Source organism: Propithecus coquereli, unplaced genomic scaffold, assembly GCF_000956105.1.
Source record: "Propithecus coquereli isolate 6110/MARCELLA unplaced genomic scaffold, Pcoq_1.0 Scaffold48, whole genome shotgun sequence".
NCBI lineage: Eukaryota > Metazoa > Chordata > Mammalia > Primates > Indriidae > Propithecus > Propithecus coquereli.
This window is the reverse complement of record NW_012150618.1, coordinates 8662011-8670629: the sequence shown is the minus strand read 5'-3', so window position 1 is coordinate 8670629 and position 8619 is coordinate 8662011.

The following is an 8619-nucleotide window of genomic DNA, read 5'->3' as shown; positions in this document are numbered from 1 at the left end:
CTTTTACAAGATATATGAACATGTATAGGGTTCACCATTTGCATCTGGAAATCTAGTACTCTGATATAGTTCTCTAGAATGTTCTTATAATAGAAAAATGGCTAGGATGAGCTTTAGTGTTTTAAGAGGTAAATTTATAGATCAGCAGATTTTAATTCAAACCTTAACATGTCTGGATACGAAAAAGCAAACTCATCACCTTTTATTTCACACCCTACCTGTTGGCTCCCAATTGGGAGAGCACATGGAGGGAAGGGGACATCGAAGCCATGGAGTCCACTGGTGAGTGGGCTACGTGGTGTAACAGCCCTTACTCTGTAAAGCGTGACACCACTAGCCACCTCAGAGATTGTTGTGATATTAAATGAGATACAGTACATGGAGTGCTTAGCACATGGTAGCATTCCATAAATGTTCATTGTTGTTAATATTAATGCTATAATAATAGTGTAAATTGTTAACAATAATTTATTTCCCAAATATCAGGAAATCTCAGTTGTTTCTGTGGCCCAATGTTTAAAAATGCTTTCTTGCATGAGGGGACTGAACTATAATAATGTTTTTTAACTTTGTATTTGCATTTTTAATATAAAATCTAATGATAAAATTAGGAGACATTTTCTGATGTAACACTAGGATAAGACAATTTTCATTTATTCATTCAACATGTATTTATTGAACAACCACTATGTGCCTGGTATTGTTTTTTGCAAGAGGAAACAGCAGAAAACAAGAAGATCCCTGCGTCATAGTGTTTACATTCTAATGGAAAGGAAACAGACAAACTTAATAAAAGTATGTCATATATTGTACTCAACCCGTGGTTCTCAGGCCCTACCTCAGTCCTAGTCAATCGGAAACTCTAGGGCTAGGGCCTAGCATTCTGAGTTTTTTTAGGTGGTCCCTGAAGTTTATGTGGTTTAGCCCTACCCCAAACAGGAAGATTGAGAACCTAAGAGAAAAGATTTCTCTGAAGCAGTGGTTCTCAAAGGTGTGGTCCCTGGACCACCGACATCAGCATTACTTGGGAACTTGCTAGAAAGTTCTGGCAACTTTGGGAGCTTCTGTATTAAATAATGATAAATGCTGTGGAGAAAACTGGAGCGCACAATAGGAGATGCTTAGATGTGTGTAGACACATATTTAAAAGGCGAAAGATTCATACGATCTGAAGAGAAACCAGAGTATAGACAAGTGCATATTTAGGCTAGTCAGGATAGGCCTCCCTGAGGTAACATTTGAGCGAAGAAGGAAAGAGGGAGTAACTAGCCATGCAGATATGTGGGGAAAGAGCATTCCTAACAGGGAAGTGGGCAGAAATAGGGTCAGAGGGTATGAGTGGGAGGAAGCCTGGTGGGGGAGCCAGAAGGCATGGGAACATACAGACTTTTTATAAGGGACTTAACTTCTACTCTAAGATGGGGATCTACAGAAAGGTTTTGGGCAGAAGAGTAGGCTGATGTGACTTAACTTTTAAATGGATCATATCGACTCCTATGTTGAAATTAGACCATAGAGAGGATAAGGGTAGAAGCCAGGAGACCAGTGAAAAGAGTATTGCACTAATTAAGGTGAGGTATCATGATGACTTAGAGCCACAGGATTTCTGTAAACTGGGTATGAGGTATGAGCACAGGAGGAGTAAAGGTTGACTCCCAGGTTTTTAGCCTGAACGCCTGGAAGGAAGGAGTAGTCATTTATTGCAGTAGGGAAAGTTGCCAAATTCTTATAACATTTAGATTGAAGTACAATGTTCTCAAGGTCTTTTGACCATCCCAAGTAAAACTGATAACAGTGTTTTGTCAATGTGAGGGAAGGAAGAAAAAGTAAGATAAAGTTCTGTTTACAATGATTGCCACAGATATCTCACCAAATCACTGCTGAACTGGAGCTAGAAGGCAAGAAAACTTGCCATGGTTAGCATGGCCAAGGAAATTTACAGGCTTCACGATTACACCAAGAAAAGGACTCCAGTTATGTATGGGTCTTGAAAATAAATATCCTCAGGTGTTCGTAGAATTGTATATGATTTGCATTTCTAAAAATTTGAGATTTCTGTGTATGCGTTAGAAGATTGTATGCTCAGCTGGGCACGAGAGCTCACGCCTGTAATCCCAGCACTTTGGGAGGCCGAGGCAGGAGGATAGCTTGAGGAGAGCAGTTCAAGACCAACCTGAGCAACACAGCAAGTCCCTATCTCAACAAAAATTAAAATATTAGCCAGGCATTGTGGTGCATGCCTAGTAGTCCCGGCTACTCAGGAGACTGAGGCAGGAGGATCGCTTGAGCCCAGGAGTTGCAGGTTACTGTGAGTATGATCATGCCACTGTCCTCCAGCCTGGGCAACAGAGAGAGACCCTATCTCAAAAATAAATTTAAAAAGTAGATGGATGAATAAAATGTATTTTTTAGCAAACATCAAGAAAGGCAAAACAAAAGATGGAAGAGATACATTTGAGTCTAAATTTCTTCATGTATATTTATTCTGTCTGAAGCTGAACTTGTAGAACTGAAGTTGAATGTGTATATCTGAAGCTGAACCTGCAGATCCCAACTTCGTATCAGCTCCTGTCCTCTTACTGATCTTCACACACCTGCCCTGTGCCTTACATCTCTCAGACACCTACATATCAAAGTAAGGGATGGTTCACTGTAGGGAGGAAAGTGCTAGGGAGCAGACAGGACTGAACAGGGCTAGGAGGAGAGTGAGGTGAAGGAGGGAAATTGGAGGCAGGTTAAGGGGTGGAATGTTCTACCTAGAGTTTTAAAAGACAAAATTAAGGGTGCAACTCAATGTCAAGAACTTTCAGGAAATGTCACTACAATCCTTAGAGAATCACTGGTGGTTATTGTTGCTATGGCCCTCTGTTCAGTGGGTGCTTAGGGTAAGTTATCAAAATGATAGATTAATAGTTTTTGTAAGAAATTTGCTGAAAACTCCACAGCATTTTTTTTCTTTTGAGACAGGGTGTCCCTCTGTTGCCTGGGCTACTTGTGGGCTCAAATGATCCTCCTTCCTCAACCTCCTGAGTAGCTGGGACTACAGGTGCACACCACCACATCCAGTTAATTTTTCTTATTTTTTGTAGAGATGGGGGGGGGTCTCACTAAGTTGCCCAGGCTGGTCTTGAACTCCTGGCCTTAAGCAATCATCCCACCTCAGCCTCCCAAAGTGCCAGGATTACAGGTGTGAGCCACCTCACCTGGAGGAGCACAGCATGCTTGTATTAAAAAGTTTCTAAGGACCTCATCACCTAATCCGTCTTTCATCTGGGTGTGAAAGGATTTGGCTAGGATCAGAGATAGCATATCACTCCAAAGGAGTCTTGACAAGAGGGAATGTATCTTACTAGGGGTATATTTGATAAAATCACAATTTACCTTCTCAGTTTAGGCACTGAAATTATCAGACTACTTGGGGAAACTGAATAATCCTGGAAACTTGAATTCAGTCCTAATGAAGTGTTAAAAGCTTTAGTAATGTTGATGAAGGTGACCTAAACTCTTTGATTCACAAACTTAAAGATGGAAGGGACCTTAGAGATGATCTCAGCCAATCCTTCCATTTTACAAAGGATGGACTCGAGACCCAGGAGAAAGGCAATTACTGGCTGAGGATCACACAGCTGGTTAGTGGAAGAGAAAAAGCAAAAACACTTCTGACTCTCAGACCAAGGATCTTTTTACATACCATGTTCTGAAGACTACTTCAAAAAGACTTTGAGCTAACCAAGCACATTTTTTAAATTTGCCATTGTTGTTAAAATACGTAAGTCCAGTGGGGATCATGAATTGGTTAATTAGCCAATCACTTCATAAACATTGTCATTATTACCCAAAAATGCCCTCAAAACTCCACAAAAGAACAAAAGTGTTTATCACTTCTGCTGACAGAACTTCCAGTCTCAATGGGGCAGTAAGAAACATACAGATGAAATACCTAGCATCCCAAAGGAATGTACAATAAGATGACAAATTGAGAGGGAAAAGAACAAGAATTTAAGCTATCACTATGTCCTTAGAAATGTCCAGGAAAGCTTTGTGGAGAAAGCAGAGCTTGAAGATAGTTGGATTTTCCCAGCATTACGGAAACTCATTCATCTGCCATCTTTGTTTGGGCTTGCTGTGCAGGATAACTTGCATGACTCTTGCAAAGGGTCTGTACCCTTTTTGCCGCTGCCAGGGCAACATCGGAGTTTCATTTCTTGATGTCTCCTTATGTTAGGTCTATCTTGATGTTCCCTGGGCCTTGGTTCTCAGGGTCAAAGTGAGTACTGGTACCGAGTTGAGCCGATGACAGAGTGATCATAAAAGCCATCCCACACAGTTTATTACAGAAAAGAAATTATACAAAATGAAAGTAAAGAAGGAAGCTACCCCAAGTGAAAATACGTTCCAGAGAGAGGAACAGGTCAGTCTTCAAGAGTGGAGAAAGACGCTGAGGATACCCAGATAGTTTCCTTTTACTGGCTTGGTCTGTGAGAGAGCTTACAGGAGGTGTAGGATGGTACCAAATGATTATCAGGTGTTCTGCATTTTCCTGCAGCCCCTCCCCTGATGGGTCCCTGGCTTCTCCACCTCTAGAAACCACCCTCCTGGCCCACACCCACTACCCAATTTGATCCCTGACACTCAGAGCAGAGGTTCTTAATCTGGAAAAGGTTCTGTGATCTTGGATGGGGAAAAGAAATACATCTTGACTTTTTTGATCTCTAGCTAAAATTTAGCACTTCTTACAATTACAAATATTAACAACAAACCACAGTAATAGTCGCAATTTCTGTGACTCTATCGCCAACCAAAATTAATTACAGATATTTTCATACCTCATTACAGATGTCACAGTTGTTACTGATATATTGAAAAATCATTTATGCTCACCACTATTTCAAATGTATGGACGTTGTTAGACCCATTCTAGATTTTGTTATTTAATGTGTTAAACACAAACGTATGTTATTATATCACAATTTTTTAAATATATTTTTATTACTGATTTCCACATAATTATTTAATTCATAATTCTAGTAGGTAGAATAATGGCCCCCAAAGAAGCCCACACCCTAATTCCCAGCACCTGCGAATGTATCTTACCCAGGACAAAAGGGGCTTTGCAAATGTGATTAAAGTTAAGAAAGCTGGGGGGTGGGGATTAGCCTGCACTGTTCAGGGCTCAGTCTAATAACACGTGTTCTTAAAAGCAAAGAACCTTTCCCAGCTGTGGTCAGAGAGGGGGCTGCGCAAAGGACTCTGCCTTTGCAGGCTTTGAAGATGGAAAAGGGGGACCCTGAGCCAAGGAATGTGGGTGGCCTCTAGAAGCTGGAAAAAGCCAAGAAACGCATTTCTTTAGATCTTCCAAAAAGGAATGGAGCCTTGTCAACACCTTAATTTTAGCCCAGTGAGACCTCTATCAGATTTCTGACCTCCAGAACTAATTGTGATAAATAAAATTGCATTGTCTAACTCACTAAGTTTGTAGCAATTTGGTACAGCAGCAATAGGAAACTAGTATGCTATTCATTCTATTTTATGCATTTAAAAATATCATTCTGAGAAACTCCACCAGACAAAGGTGTTCAGGTACAAAATAATTTAAAAATCCCTGTCTGGCAGTGTCTACAGCTACAGTTAAAAAGAAAACCCTATGTAGTTTGACATTGACACCAATCATTCTCTAGTGGGACACAAAAGGAAAAACTATGTACTTTTTTTTTCACAGTTATCCAAATGTTCCAGCAAAATTTTTTGTAGCAAAATCACAAGGATAATTCTCACTCAAGCTTGGCTTTTCCGTTGACTTTCTTTCCCAGTGGTTCTTGTTTTTTCTGGCTTCCACCATTTCTAAATTTGGATTACATTCATATAGGCAATTCATTCACGCAGGAATGAGAGCCAAAGGAAGAGTGATTTTAATCCTTTTAATCAATATTATTATTTTATGAGCTTTCAAATGAACCCAGCAGCTACTAAAATATGCTAGGGAAATTTTGTAGGAAAATGAAAACCCAGTAAAGAGGACATATGCCAAAGAAATTGTATTCCCCATATCACCTCAATGGTAATAGGGTTTCTGGAAATTTCTTGACTGGAATTTTTGAGATCAATTCCTCATCCGGTTATAATATGGTCATGCCAAAGTAATTTTTAAAATAGTTTCCATTTTCCTACCTATTAAATGTAAATAACACTTTTGAAGTATTTGACTAATTAAAATTGGTAGTGATATTTGAGTTTTGTAAAGTTCTAGGGAAATGCCTTACTGTGATTTTTTTTGAGATACGGTCTCACGTTGTCACCCAGGGTGGAGTGCAGTGGCACCATCCTAGCTCACTGCAGCCCGAATTCCTGAGCTCAAGTGATCCTCCCACCTTAGCCTCTCAAGTAGCTGTGAATATAGGTATGAGCCACCACACTCAGCTAATTTTTAAAAGTTTTGTAGAGAGGAGGTCTTGCCATGTTGCCCAGTCTGATCTCTTACTCCTGGCCTCAAGCAATCCTCCTGCCTCATCCTTCTAAAATGCTAGGATTACAGGCATGAGCCACACTGCACCCAGCTACTTTATAGAATTGAAAGGTGCGTTCTTATCTATTATTTTGGAACCTATCAGGAAAACAAAAAAATCTTTTGTAATCTATTATAAAAGAGATGTTTCTTTTCTTAGGAGCAGCCACAACTGTGAAGTAACCAAACTTGAATCTGTCTTTGTCAGCAGCAGCTCAGTCTGTCTGCTGTCAGGCATAATTTGCAGGACACTTACCAGCCCAACGTCCACATCCTCTGGTAGCAAGCAATTTTTTTAAAAGTGTGCATTTGGAGCTTAAGAAAATAAAAAAATTAAAACTGCTAATGGAAACATTATAAAATTCTAAATTATTGATCAATTTGGTTTGAAAGTAAGCATGAAGGAATATAATCAGTCTTTCCCAGGACTAGCTCCTCCGGGTAATGAGAGACAGATGTGCTAGAGATGTCTGTCTCTCATCCAGTCATCCAGGTCAAGAACATACAGTGTATAATAAAGTATGATATCTGGACCTTAGACAAAACTCACTGCCAAAACTAGAATGTTGCCAGCTTTCCACTGTGCAAGGTCTAATTTAGTTGATAAATCTGCTTTCCATACTTCATAAACCTCAATGTGTTTTCAGGAATTCAAAACTAATATTTCTCATTACTTAGGATGCATAGTTCTTCTGGCCTCAAGTACTTAAAGTTGTGTCAAATGACATCTGTTTTTGCATGGGAGATTTTCAGAATGTCTTGCAGAGAGTTTTCTAATAGAGTTTTGATAGGCGTGCTCCCTTTCTATAGTACATCTTTATGTATTAATTTGTGTAAGGTTTTACATCAGGTAATAATGCCTCATGTATTTCTATGTCCTGATTCTTCTCATTTAGAAATATCTATTATATATTCTTGCATATCAACACTATAAAACTGTATCATCTATTTTTATGCAATGTAGTATTCAGTTTTTTGTATATGCCATAATTTAATTAATCTCTTCCCTTTCTGTTATTATTGACATTTCTTGTCAATAACAAAGGCTATTTGTCAATATCAAAACATATTTGTGAATATAGCCTTTGGCAGTTGTGTGGTTATTATTTTTTGGCACAAATTTATATAGGTGACATTGCTGAAGAACTTACAAATTTTATAATTTCAAATATATGGTCCATCTGCTCCCCAGAAAGGTTATATCACGTCAGAGTCCTACCAATGGCACGTGACAGAGCTTCTCCCAATGCCTTGGGCACTGCAGCACTTGGTATTATTTATATTTTCACCTTTGCAATATGTCAGGTGAAGTACATCTCCTTTCTAACTGGCATTTCTATTATTATTAGTGAAGCTCTTTTTAGTTCTTTTGGATCCATTTGTCTTTCAAGTCTTCTGAATTCTCTGTTATTGTTCATTGCCAATTGTTCTATGTGGATTTAGTTTTATTACATTAATTTGCACACTCTCTCTGCATAGGGAAATCGATTATTTGTTGGTTATACATACTGCAAATGTACCTCCAGTTCATATTTTATGTTTTTATATGTACGTTTTAAGGAAGAAATTTAAATTTTAGAAGAGTCAAATTTGATTTTTATTTTCCTTTTATTGTTGCTAGGTTAATGACATCCCTAGAAAGCCTTCCCTAAGTGATATTCATAAAAAATATTACTACAACAGTTTTTTATATTTGATGTTTTTAATATTTGAACTTAGTTGACTGCCAAAATCAGAACAAAGTAAGAGACCTCGGAGATCATTCTTCCCATTGCTTCAGCAATGAACGTCTGTGAGAAGAGAGATTAAGGCTAATGGCTAGTTTATTAAACTGGACTTTCAGAACCACGGCGGGGCTGGGAATGTTCGTGCAGTTTGCTGTTATTTACGTAAGGATGAACACCCAGTTTAACTTATTATTTTCTTTGAACTGGTTGAGCGTTTATTTACAAAATAAAATACACATTCTGTATTATTCTAATGCCATGTGTTTAATAAGAATGATGTTAATAATGAACCTATCATCTATACTGTATTATGTATATAAAACATAGGTAAATTTGATCTATGCAAAATGGTTAAATTAGGCATACCTCATTAACTTATATTCTCAGGTG